This window comes from Filicampus tigris, chromosome 18 (genome assembly GCF_054856515.1).
Source record: "Filicampus tigris isolate MCC_2025a chromosome 18, RoL_Ftig_1.0, whole genome shotgun sequence".
In the NCBI taxonomy this organism is placed as follows: domain Eukaryota; kingdom Metazoa; phylum Chordata; class Actinopteri; order Syngnathiformes; family Syngnathidae; genus Filicampus; species Filicampus tigris.
Window position 1 is genome coordinate 6,134,407 of NC_141234.1, and position 13,799 is coordinate 6,148,205.

Sequence of the window (13,799 nt, forward strand, 5' to 3'; positions counted from 1 at the left end):
TTTTTTTTCTATAGGCATGCGATGCCAATTCGTGGAATTTTCCCAAAATTGCCACTTCAAACCAAAATGGGCAATTTCCTGATCAATTTCTTGAACGGGCCCTTGAGATATTTTCATCCGTCTTGTTTTTAATTGACATTGGAATGGAATTCAATGGTAGTTGGTTGGACTGGTTGTGATGGACATTTTTTTTTTATTACTTTACTTACTTACAGGGTTAGTTTTATATAAATTTTTTGTGCAAGCTGACTAAAAATCAAGTCTTCGATTATGAACACACCAGAAACTTAACAGCATACTGTACACTTACTGCTGTGCTTGCTCCCGATTAGGACAGAAATGCCCAGCATTGTCACGACTGTGATCGCATAATTGTGAACGCATTTTTAACTTAATGTCACAATGGCAATAAAACATAACCACATGCTTGCTAAAAAAAAAAAAAAAAATGCGTTCCTTTATGTCTGTGCATATTCTCTGTCATTCAGGTCATGGTAATATGCAAAGGTTGAATTGGGGTAACTGGACTCCTGTTTGTTGAATTTGTTGTTCTTTCTTTCTTCTTGTTTTCTGAAAACATTAGCCAATTATGCTATGAGGCTAATGATGGGAGGACCAATGGACACACCCATGCAAAAATATTTACAAATTCAGGCTGGTGTGCATACAGGTATTCTTGTAGTTGCAGCAAACAGAGAGACAAGGTAAAAAAGTAGTAGAATTACCACAAACACACACATGCGCGGTCTCTTACTGAGTATTTCACAGCCCTCAAAGACAGAGCAATCAGGCGTGATACATTGGCAAATGTCAAACAAGGATTAATGGATTAATAACATTGTTAAGTATCTCCCCTGTATAGCGTGTCTCCCCCCCCCCCCTTTTTTTGTGTGTGGAACTTATTTCTTCACTCCAGTGCCTTTCCTCCTCTTGGCCGCACTAATAGGGCGCATGGAGGGAGTGGAGGATGTTAAAAAGCAATCTCGCTGACAAAAAACTCTCTGCAGAATTTAATCTCTCTCTCTGTCCCCTTTGTGTCTCTCTCGCTCTCCACTTCCTCAGTGCGTAAGTGAGCACGTGTTGTGCAGTCCGGGTTATTGGGCCTTCCATTAAAGCAACTTCAGTGTAATCAGCGGAGAATTATGGGCGCCTGGGGCGAGACTACTCTGTAAACCTTTTGCCAGGTCCGCGTAGCCACGCGAGCGCACAGCGCTCACACGATGCCTTTATTGCGATTTATGACTTTATCTGCTTGTTTTTATCAGATTCAACAATTAATTTTTGGGGGGTTCCTCAAGCGGAGTGGACTACAAGGCTAGTGAGGAGGACTCTCTCCAAGACTCTTTGCCACGTCCAATTAAAAATTCAATAGCTAATCAGAGAAGCTGCGGCATGACAAATGAGAACGTATGAAGCGGCTCCCTGCAATGATCGCAGCAAAAATTCACGGCTGCCAATTTGTCAACAGTATGAAGATTCATATTCATCTCGCTTTGCTTACTCGGAATGTCATCAGTAGAGATGTTTTTAAGACTCTATGCAGCCGGAATAGTGCTGATGTGACGTATAAGTGAGTGAGTTATCCCTCCCTTGAATTCTATTAGCAGCACAGCTTGCTCAGAAAAGGTCAAGCTTAATTTCCACAGGGAGGGATAATTACCAGGGATTTTCAGCTTCTTTCATGGCCTCCTGACCACAAACAGGCAACTCAGCTTTGGACGCCTTTGACCTCCTACTAATCAGCTCAGTATTTCAATCTCTGAGTCATTTTATTTATGCTTGGACTCATAAGAGAAATGGTGCCAGATGATGATAATCACATGAACGGTAAAATAAGATCCTGAATTATGTATACAAATCAATGACAGTGACTAAAAAAAAACAAACATTTCTTTATACACCACCACCACAATGGTGCATCCAGTTTTATCTTCAGCAAGCAACATGCAAGCTCTATTGGGTTGACATCAGGCAATTGACTTGACACCCATCGCAAAGGTTGTCCACTCCACCATGCGGGGCTACATGGCTGTAATAAAGACAGCGATTGAATGTATTGCAGTCCAGAACCATGAAAGGAGGAAAATAATAGACTGCAGTTTGAGGAACACGTGCCGACGCCTTAACTCAATGCTCCCAACTCATCCACGGGGAAATTAACCATGGCGAAGTAGCATTACATGAATTATCAGAGTAATCCCACACTGACACTGCCCTAATCTGGACTGGGATTTACGGGATCAAATCGCAGTCTGCATATTTTAAAGAGTCTATAAAACGACGGACAGGTGGTTTAAGAGAAACGGAAATCTGATGCATCTTGTACCCGGGAAGAGAAGGAAGAAGAAGAAGAATCGGACAAGTGTCGAAATTGAAATAAAGACCACTTTGTGGCAGAACACTGCTTCTGTTCAGCGATATTTAGCAACGTTACTGATTTTATATTGCTAGGTTGCCATTTTATATTGCTAGGTTGCCACCTGGTGCAGTACATTATGTAAAATTTGAAACACCACAATAAAATAGGTGGCCCATAACGGACTGGTTGTGTGTTTTGTATATTGTTGTACCCGGTGCCAGCAGCGACATATTTGTCTGCATGACCCTGCATTCATCCCACTTGACTTTGTGTCCAGACACACTGTCCAACAAGCTCTTCTGCCTGTGGCAAGAGCAAAAAGGAAACGGAAGCGTTGTCGGCAAGGACCTTGTAAGAGTCCAGACGCTTTGACAAACAGAGACAACACCAAGATGCACGGATTCTATTCTGGCGCCCACACAGACCTACAAAGCTCCTTGTGAGTCGACACCCTCAAGGAAAGGTGACTCATGACTGTGATCACACTTCATTCAAGCAGTGAAATCAAGACGCTTTTTCCATATGCATTCTTGATGGAAATGGCGTGCGGTTAAGGTAAGGAGAGAAGCGTGCACGCAAAGATGCGCGTGTCTAAGCGGGTGGGACAACCCCTCCGCGCATCGCCTAAAACCCAGAACAAAGCCGCTTGGTATTCCGAGCATGATCCACTAAAGGATGACGAACCACAATGTTTGCCGTTGTCAGAAGGTGTTAATCCTCAAATAGCCGATATCACTAAACCTGAGTGACATGGGGATATTAAAGTACGCGTGCTGAATCCATAATACCAGACGGCAGATCTTTCCAGGATATGGTAGACGCCTGCACTCGCAATCTGAATGTTTGACATGAGCAGTGGGAATGCAACTGCATTTGATGAACAAACACATAAAAGAAAGTACCATTTCATTTTGCACATTATCAACTCATTTAAATGACTTGATATTGTTTCATTAAAAAAAATATTTGATGTCTCGGCTAGTTTGCTGTCTAAAGAAGGCCAACATGATATCAGCAATCATATGGAAGGTTGAGGTATGTATTCATCTGATTTAGCTACAGACTATATTAACTAACCAAAATAAAAGAAAGAAAGAAATGTGAGACAGACGGGCTAAGCGTGCTGCCAAGGCATAACATATTGGAACATGTTTTATTTTCATTTGCAACTGAATAAATTAGAGGGCGACAATGAGGGTGGGATAAAATCAAGTTCGCCAGCGAGACTTGATTGCTGTCGTTAGTTTCCAAATCTGTTTTAAGGTCTGTGAACCCTCATTACAATGACATTTTCCATTTGCCCACAGTCAGAGGAGTCGTCTGCTCGCGTTGCTCAGCAACACCCAAAGGGAGTCACACCGGGAGTTTTTCTTTATGAATTTAAAACATCCCACACGGACTCCTTGAAGAGTTTCACTGTGTTGCCAATTCAAAGTGAGGGGGAAGATTGGAGTTGATAAGGACATGCGGGGCTGTAGGGTATTATTTCCAAAAGCAGTATGGCTTTCACTTTTCTCCTGTATAGGAGTTTGTGGTTTTGGGCGGTGCACTTTAAATGTGAGTAGAAGAAGGTATCATTCATTACATAAGACAATTTAGAATTAAGTTGGCACACACAGTTATTACCACACTTAAACTTAGCTTTGCATTTGACTTTTTAGATTGATGGCCAATGAGTGCTTTCAATCAAAGACTTCCTGCAATTATGACACTTCTAATAATAGTAATTAAGGCTTTACTAGCTGTGTAGCCACAGTTAACTTCAAAAGGCTACTTTACTGATTACTTGATTTTAAAAGTAAGTTAGACTACAAACCAACAATCCCGCTTGGTAAAAATGACAATAATAATACTACTACTACTACTAATAATAATAATAATTAGGGATAGACCGATATGGGTTTTCCAGGGCCGATACCGATCATTAGTAGTCCAGGAGGCCGATAACCGATATATGAAGTCGATATTAATATGCATAAAAAAGGAAAAAATTGGCGTATAATTTTAGAATAATAAAAATTCCAGCTTTTGACTGTTAATATTACTTTCAGCACATGTTTATTAAACAGCTTTTGTGATTTGCAATATGTTAAAGTTTTTCTTATATCTTAGGAAATGGACAACTAGTTTTAAAATTCCAACAAAATGTACAGGGAGTTCCCAAGCTCAGCAGCATGTCTTATAAAGTTAAATGAAAACATACAATTAAATACAGTATCTTCTTTAAGTTTACAATAGTAATAGTTTCCCCCAAATTCAACATACTGTAATACAAATGTTCATCTTTCATTTATCACTTATTATCTTTGTTTTAAAGTTCAAAAACAAAAAATCCTCAACGCAGCAACCAGCCAGCGGCGAAATGAACATCTCATCAACGCGACTGTCTTCTCTCCGTTTCTTTTTGTGGGTGTTCCTTTATTCTTGTGTATCTCATATGCAGCTGCAGTCATTGTCATTATGGCTTTCTGTGGCAGAAAGCCGTGACACAAGCACAGCCATTACTGACTTTCACTCGCAGTGCTTTACTATGAACTTCTGCATCGGCTTTAATGTGGCTTACAAACACAGACACATACACTCACATGCATTCACTCACTTCTTATTCCCTATCAATTTTATCAGCAACCTTATTTCAAGTGGTTCAGCCTTTCTCCGCAGCCATGGGGTTGACGCAGCAAATTAATGGCTAGTTGGGAGTTATCCTGCAAGCTAACTACAAGCGGGGGGAGGCAACTTTATTTATACAGCACATTTAATACACAAGGTAACTTGATGTGTTTTGCACGGAATTAAAATTGCTCTAAATTCAAGTGATTCACACTTAAGGCATGTGTAGAGTGATTGATAGTGAGCAGAGCTGCTGCTTCACTTGTGTTTATATAACGTTAATGGGCTCAAAAGTAACGTTACAAGTAGTTGTGATTTGTAGAAAAGAAACTGTATTACAATTTTGCCAACGTCTGTAGCCTTAACTTACCTTTGCTCACTGGACCGTTTGCAATATTTTCTCCTCTTACGGGTGTCTTGAAAGGCAGTGCTCTTTCTCAACTCTCTCGAAGCAACAAGCAGCTTTGACTGCTGATTGGCTGTTACCCACTGCACGAGCAACCAATCAGATGGTGCTGTGGGCGGGTCAATGCCGGACACAGTCACAGCCTCAGCAGACAGAGACATGCGCTGCGGCTATGAGAGCCAAAATAACTGGGTTTTTAATTGATCGCATATCGGCCACCAAATTTAAAAAAAAGGCCGATGCCGATAATCGCCAAAATGCCAAATATCGGCCCCGATAATCGGCCCGACCGATAATCAGTCTATCTCTAATAATAATAATAATAAACAGACTTAACATTAATATTTGGTTTTATATCTAAAAAATGTCTTTCTGTATTTCACTTAACATTTTTTATATAAATTATATATTCAAATGTTTCTTCAAATTTGATGGAGGTATTTTTTTGCCTAGGGGCAATAGTCTACAGTTGTCTTCCTTAAAGATTAGCATGCAGCAGTTGCACATTTTGCCAACTGTTTTGTCACCAAGTAACGCAATAAGTCTTTTTGAGGAACGTGTCACTTAATGTGTTACCAACATCACTGTTTACTACTGCATTAGCATAGGTGAGCTATAAACTATGCCACATTCCAACTTACAAACCTACAAATTCAGGTTATATCATCACCATAGGAATTAAGTTTAATGATATGTTTATTATTGTGGTTATAGTTTGCAGTAGGTCTATAACTGCACTGCATAAAGCTCCCATGTTGCTAATCAAAATAATATAAACACTTCTAATTGCAAATTCTCCTGGCTCCCCTTTACACCAACATGGAGAAACATATCCTGCATACAGAATCATAAACTACTTGAAAGCGAATTCAAACTCCAATTTGGACTCCAGCTGACCTTTTTACTTTCGAGAAACCTTGAGAGCCTACTGGGAGACGTGCAAAGTCATCACGAATAGTACAAGCACAATTTAGGATTTGAGTTTGACAGTACGAACATCATTTGGCAACTTTTCTGACAGCAGGTGGCAACTACTTCAAAGAGCGCTCCTGCCACTAAAAGGGTCCCAGGTGAGATAGACAGAATCCAATTACAGCAGGAACATGTTCAAGTTCAGGGGGATCCCGGAATATATACTGCTCACAAAACGTTGGAGTGTTGGTAAAATTTCAAGATGAACAAAAAAAAAAAGCGCTGGAATCTTTACGAGTAAAATTACTTTGACCTCTGGAGTTTTGAACGGGCATGTCCAACTGGCCAACGTTTCAGTAGTTTTTGCACATCTTGTTGGACTTGAGCAAGGAGTTGCAAAATTCCCATTGGGAAAAAAAACGACAACCATCGCCTAAAGTATGCACACAGCGATTGTAGTGATAATACACCGAGAAGGCTCATTTGCATGTTTGTGTGGATTTTTGTGAAACGAACAACAGCAACAATGAATCCCAGAATAAGTGACATTGAAAAAGGCTGAGTGATAATTATGCCACCATGGAGTCATTGCAATGGGATAATTACAAACTATCAAATAATTTACCACTAATGGAGCGAGTTGACGATGCTATTATCTTTCCGAATGCTGATAATGAATGACACAGTGGCTTCAGGAGAAACCATGACTTAGCACAAACAGACTTGACATTTATATATAGACAGTGTTGGAAAACCTTGAAAAAATGGCCGCCTGGTGAATTTAATGAATCGTTTTATGAGGTTTTATACTATCTATTGATTCATTTGTAATTATCTCGGTAAGAATGGGTGCAGTACATAAGTCAGGCCGGGAAATGGATAGCTTGCTAAAGGCAGCGTATTTGTACAGACACTCATTACATGCATACAGATGCAAAATGCTATGAGTTATGTACAGTTAACCCATTTTACACGATGTCTCAAAAGCATTCGTGGATGGACGAACCTCAGAACTGTGAAGCAAATGTGGTAACCACTACTCAACACTCATAAGACGCAAGCTAGGTAGTGGTCGGCTATAGTGCGAGAGGCTAATCTTAACTCGGTGCTCCTTCTTGTCAAACATATGGACTCAAAACACAATTCACAAGGGATTAAAATAAAAGCTATTCATGACCAAAAACTTGCTAAATACCAGTTGAGAGTCTGATCAAGCTTACAGTACTGGACCATGAACTGGACATGGGTCTCTAATAAAACAAATAAATAACATTGCAGAACTCTCATGCCAATCATGAAACTGAAACACTAATGCTGGACAAAAGTACATGGACACTGTGCTTGGTTTGAGTCTTTCCCAGCTGACTTTGGATGAGAGATGGGGAACACAATGAACCAATCAAGTCAATCACAGTGTGTTCCAATGCTAACATTGTATATTTTTCCAAATCAAAGACAACCACAGTAGAATTCCTGAGTCTTACTTTACGTTTGATCCAAGGTCTTAATATGTGCCCCAGAAGAAGGCAACCAGCGGGGTCATTAAGAAAAGAACCATTTGGCGGTAATGTGTTGGGAAATGGCTTGTGACCTCCATCTTGGTATTTAACATTTAAATGTACGGCATGACTCACGACAGTCGTTTAGAGGAGTGAATGGCTGCAGAGTTTTTGTATGCCAACGTAAGGGCGGGCGGCGAGGTACAATTGGCGAGAATGGCTTGTTAGAATAAAGGTCATACATTTGTGAGGGTTGAGTTTGAAATAGGATTATAGCCATTTCATTGGGTTCTTAACCACGTCCGTGCAGATCCGGCAATGTATTATGTTACACGGTGACTTTAATAGCTGGAAAGCTGCATGGTTGTAGCTTTTACTGGCTCCTCTGCACTCGTCTTTATGACGATAAACAAAAACAAAAAACATTTTTGTAGTGATACATTCAGATGAGCTATCAGATGGATATTGAAAAAAGGAGCATGTAAACCCGATTACCGAGAAAATATAGTCAGAGCCACACACTGTTGCACCGCGTTTTAGATGGAATTCTGATGGAGAGGCCTAGTATATTTCAAAGTAATTACGCTCTATAAAACTAATTTTTAATCGAATTGATGTCATTAAACTGTCCAGTGTGCCTTCATGGTTTCTCATGGTTTCCACCAGAATTAGCAGTAAAATCAATGAAGTGATCGTTATGAATTCTGTCAATTCTGTGGCATTGACAGTTGATTGATCGGGCAGACTGAGACAAAATGCGGTGCAATGCTAGGTTGCCACCAGCTGAGTCGCTGTTAATTCAGTCTCAACTGTTTTGCAGTGTGAACTGCATTATTTATTTAACCTTTATTTAACCAATTGAGAACTATTTGTCATTTACAATGATAACCTGACCAAGAGGCAGCATATAGAGGACAGCCAGAAATTGTATTGTGACCTCAACTTAGCATTAGGTAACAGAATGCTAGGCGCTAGCTTCTGATATGTTGCACGGACTAGATTGTTCATCAAAGTTATCAACATTTGTGTTTGGTGATAAGTAATTTCTGCTATCTCATGGTGGCTCACTTTATTTTAGTCTCTGGGCTACTTGTGAGTAGCCACTCGCATCGGTGAAACATGAAACATGAAACAAATGTGATAATTTGTAATTTTTTGTGCTATTTTGACAAAATCTAATCACAGACACATTTGAAACTAACTAGTTGAAATTGAGTCCACTCCACTTGCCATTTTACACTCCACTCTACACACGGAATTGTAAACAATTCCTTATTATGCCCATCCCTATTAACATGGCATGGCCTCCTATGCATTACAAGCAAATTACATCATTCAGTTCTCCAGCGAGGATGTTTTCACTCCCCCTCAGCTTAATATGTCTGGTATAATGATGGAGCATCTACAATGTGTTCCTCCAGGCATGACTGCGAGTAATGGAGCCTCGAGTCACTACTGTTTATCTTTGCGGAAGTTGATGGCTCTCCGATGTGTCATTACGCTAACTAAGCATAGCGAGGCCGCGGGCTGTGTGGTGGTGGTGAGAGTGAAGGGTGGAGAGCAGATGTACAGTACCTGCGCACATTGGGCAGTAATCACACACCACTGCATTATGTTAATTTACACTCACTGGGCCACAACATAAGGGACACCTGCACAATCTAATGATGAGTCTCAAAAGAGTGCTGGTTTGCAAATCTACTGGCTGGCGCTGTAGTTACATTCATGCACTTAACTGATTCAATAATTTCCTATAAGCTTGCATTGGACATTGTAAGCTCATAGGCGTGAGCGATTGTGGCCAGTAAAAAAAAAGAAAGAAAAAAAAACAATTTAATACGTTATTTTTAACTCATTTGCTGCTGGCTCGTTTATATTTGTGAACTGAAATCTAAGCATGAAATCTAAGCAGGGAAGAGGGTCTCACTCGGTTTGTCTGTGAAATTCGGTTTTGGAAAGCACTGCAATGGCTAAGAGATCCCCACTGATGGCGGCATTGTGACTTTGGATTTAAGATCAGCACAGCTTTTGAGTTGACGTAGATGAGGGAGTGACTCTCGGCTTGCCATGTTGACCAGGGCGAGAACTGCCAACACCTTGGAAATTGGACCAGTTTGTGAAGCTCGCACTCGAACAGAGAATGTACTGTATACGGATGGTATAAACCAGTGATTCTTAACCATGAGGGTGTAACCCTAATCATCATTACTGAATGGGACCTGGGCCATTATGTACTTTTTTTTGTTATGAAAAGTCGACTAAGTCTTGTTTTTGTTGTTTTAAGGTTTGAGGTGACACAAAAGCACAATATATTAGCGTCAAAGTCATTGCACTGTCATGACATGGTTCTTTTCACAAAACGTTTGATGTCTTTGATGAAATCAACCAAGGAAAACAGGTAGAGATAAACATGCATCCATGTGTCATGACATACTGTACATTGTAGTAAAGTAGTGGTTGTGGTATTATGCATCCTGTGGCAACAGATGAGAGGCTGATGTGTGTATACACTTAGCTTGTGTGTCCTTGCAAGTCCATATACTGTATGTGGAAATTGATGTGCTTTTAACAGCGTGTTTTTGTGCAAGTGTGTGTGTGTGAGTATAAAAATGTGTCTGTCATTTATCAGTGGCTGAGCGTCCGAGGTTAAAGACCATCCATCTCTCCGCCTTCCACTGCCAAGGCTGACACTCAAGGTGTTTGTATGACTTAATGTTCTCCTTTGCAGGATTTTTAGAACAGCGTGCACAGGGCTCTATGTTTATGTGTGTGTGCTAGGTGATGCAAATATTTCTTTGTTTACTTGGCTGACTTTCAAAGACCCACTTCATTTGAATTTGGCAAGAAAAAGATGCAAAAACTGTAAAGAGGAAGGAGGATCTGGCAAGGTTAGGAAGTTGCTTAACTGCAGATGAGGGAGGCATCTACTAGAGGCGGGTGCCTTTATTTGAATAGTTCAGTTTGCTCCACTCAACATTAAAAACACAAATCTCAAATGATATTTTACTGTTGAAATGAATGGAAATGCCATTTTGTACTTAATAAAAAGATATAGTAATGACAATCACTGTAAATAGAATGTAAAGAATTAAAGCGTTTTTTAAACCACTTTTTTAGGCTCCATTTCAATGAGCATTGTCTTACTCCTTCTGGTGTGCACACCTTGGCCACCAGGGGGCAGTATAATACACATGGAGACAAACGAAGAAGAGCTTTACAGCTGCCTAGTAATCTGCAGTAATTGGCATTTTTCGCAAAGAATAAATAGTACATGCCTTGAGGAATGTTTGCGCTGTATTACAATTTATGAATAATTAAAAATAAAAATAAAAAAATAAAAATATATATATATATATATTTATTCATTCATTCATTATCCATACCGCTTATCCTCACAAGGGTCGCGGGCGTGCTGGAGCCTATCCCAGCTGTCTTTGGGCATTAGGCGGGGGACACCCTGAATTGGTTGCCAGCCAATCGCAGGGCACACAGAGACAAACATTCGCACTCACAATCACACCTAAGGGCAATTTAGACAGTCCAATCAACTTACCATGCATGTTTTTGGAATGTGGGAGGAAACCGGAGTACCCGGAGGAAACCCACGCAGGCACGGGGAGAACATTCAAACATATATATATATATATAAATATATATATATATATATATATATATAAATATATATATATATATATATATATATATATATATATTCGCTCTACTTTTGGACCTAAATACAGTACCCTAGAAATATGTATTTGAATGTGCAAAGATTGATGACACTTATATAAGGCAGTTCTCGTTGAATGGTACGGAGCATTGTTGAATCTGACATTTTCATATTATTTCCAATTTTTTTTTTTTTTTCAAAGCCAGAAAATTTCTCGCTGGTGTTTTCTTCTCAACAAAGTGCGCGCGAGCACAAAAGACCCCCGCGCTTTCTGACGTCTCTCGGCAATGACCTGAGATTAATGCATACACTATTCCGCTTGGCCCATGTGTCTATGTGTGAGTGGTTGAGTGGGTGCTTACAGTTACAGGCCTTTCTCTTCCTCTCCCACTAAAGGTCAGCTGTCAGACGTATCGAGCAGCGCTAAAGGTGAAAGATATGAAAAATATGTTAAATGATGAACTGCGGGGCGACGCCTTTTCAGTTGCAGCCTACAACACCCACAAGAGTGGGAGCGAGAATCGCAGGTTGCCCATGCTCAGTTCGGATGTACGCTTAGTTGTGTATAGTTCACTAATGGATGATGTATTTTAATTTTGGGCTCCAAGATATATAACTTGCGTTTAAAAAGTAGTTGCTTCTTCATTCAGGTTAGCATGATTTTGGTTCACATAAAAGAGATTTGACTTTTGAGAAGATAACAAACAAATAAAAAGGCATTACATCATTCTCTTCCTTTATTGCAGATGACATACTGCGGCCCCGCTGTAGTGCAGATTTTTGAGTGGAATATATTTACTTAATTCCTGCTACATTGCAAAGTTCTGCGGTTTATAGCAATTTTTGTGTTTTTACAGCATATGTATTTATTGTAATGCCACAGTCTAACCATGCCACCCTACTAGGCCCTGCCTCTTAAAGGCACACGATTGCAACCATCCATACTGTATTTTCTATACAATTTATGCTATAAATATTTGTGTACATTTAGTGGCAAACACAAATGCCTCACAGTTAAGGTCTTGGAATCAATACTAAATTAAAAAATATTCCCCTAAAACAAACAGAATTTTAATATACTGCATTAAAGAATCCGTGTATGAAGAAATTTCTGGAATAAAACCCATATCGAGGTTTTGTATTGTGTACATTAAATGCTGCATCTTTTCCTGCTTTCAAGCCAATTATTAACGAATATTTTTTCCCCGACAAGAAGTCAATACGTTACACCGCGGCCCCCCACCCCACTTCAGTTATGAGTCAATATATTTCTCGCCACTTCTGGGGATCAAAGCAGCAATCCCGCTTCTCTAACCTTTAGATCCTGCTTGGCCTTTTCCAAGAGGGCTGACAGGAGCGGGGTTGTCTTGAACATGAGGAGTGTAGCTGTGGGATTTACGATGGGCTTTAATGGTATTATTTCATATTTTTACGACAGAAGGGTTTCAAGGATGACAATTCTATTCTTCCATCCAGTTAATGGCGTCTCGCAGGAGCCGTTCCCTAACAGGATTTGCTTTCGAGTTTGTTGTGTCTTAGTTATGCATCAATATTTGATCTTAAGAAAATTTAGTTGAAGACCTACACAGCACAGACAAACTTTTCAGCTCCAATTCCCAACAATGTATTATAGTAAAACATAACATTTGAAAGCGTTGCATCAGTTTTTCTCCACTGCTTTGGTACAACTGAATTTCTCAAATAACTGGTGGCAGTTTGCATTAGAGCATCCCTCCAGAGGACACGACAACATGACTAAGCAATTTGACTGTCTTATCGTTCTGACGGCACTGACATGTTCAATGACTCAAATATTTACTTTTGAGCAATGTACGAAGAGGTTTGAGAAAGAAAATGGCTTTTGTATGGGAACCATGATGTTTTGCTATTTGTATGAATTGTTTTGAGAATTGCACTCACTGTTTTGCAAATTTCAATTCTGATCTGCAAAATAGACCAAAGCGACTGAGTAAAACCTTAATGTGAATTGTTATTATCTCTGACAAGGCTTTTAAATTATAAGCATGCCTGTCTGAGTTAACAGACATTGGATGGATAGATGGATGGTTATATGGATGACTAAATAGATAGAGACAGACAGATAGCTAGCTAGCTAGCTAGATAGATAGAGATAGATACTGAAGATAGAGTATGCCGTCTGCTCTCCCGTGTTATGCTCCAGTTTAGCACATTTGACGTGACTGTAATTAAAAATTGACTGTGTATAAATATTCATACATTGACATTGCGAACATGAAGCCTATCATAAATTCACTTTGGAGGTTGTGGGAAGGAACGTGCGCTTGATTCCAAAGAAGAAATACGGCTTCATCTTCCCCGCGG

General features: G+C 39.8%; 1 long non-coding RNA gene across 36 annotated transcripts in view; it reads right to left on the reverse strand.

Moving 5' to 3' along the window:
- The window catches only part of LOC147132192 (uncharacterized), a 133,604-nt gene that overhangs the window by 53,973 nt on the left and 65,832 nt on the right, over positions 1-13,799 (reverse strand). For 26 of the 36 annotated variants that reach the window (XR_015082151.1, XR_015082137.1, XR_015082131.1 and 23 more), the window contains one exon: positions 11,819-11,879. The exons of 3 other annotated variants lie outside the window; for them this stretch is intronic. This is a non-coding gene — a long non-coding RNA (uncharacterized LOC147132192). Of the gene's footprint in view, positions 1-5,339; positions 5,451-11,818; positions 11,880-13,799 lie in introns of those variants that run through there. 7 more of the 36 variants (XR_015082158.1, XR_015082156.1, XR_015082161.1 and 4 more) reach the window with 1 other exon arrangement.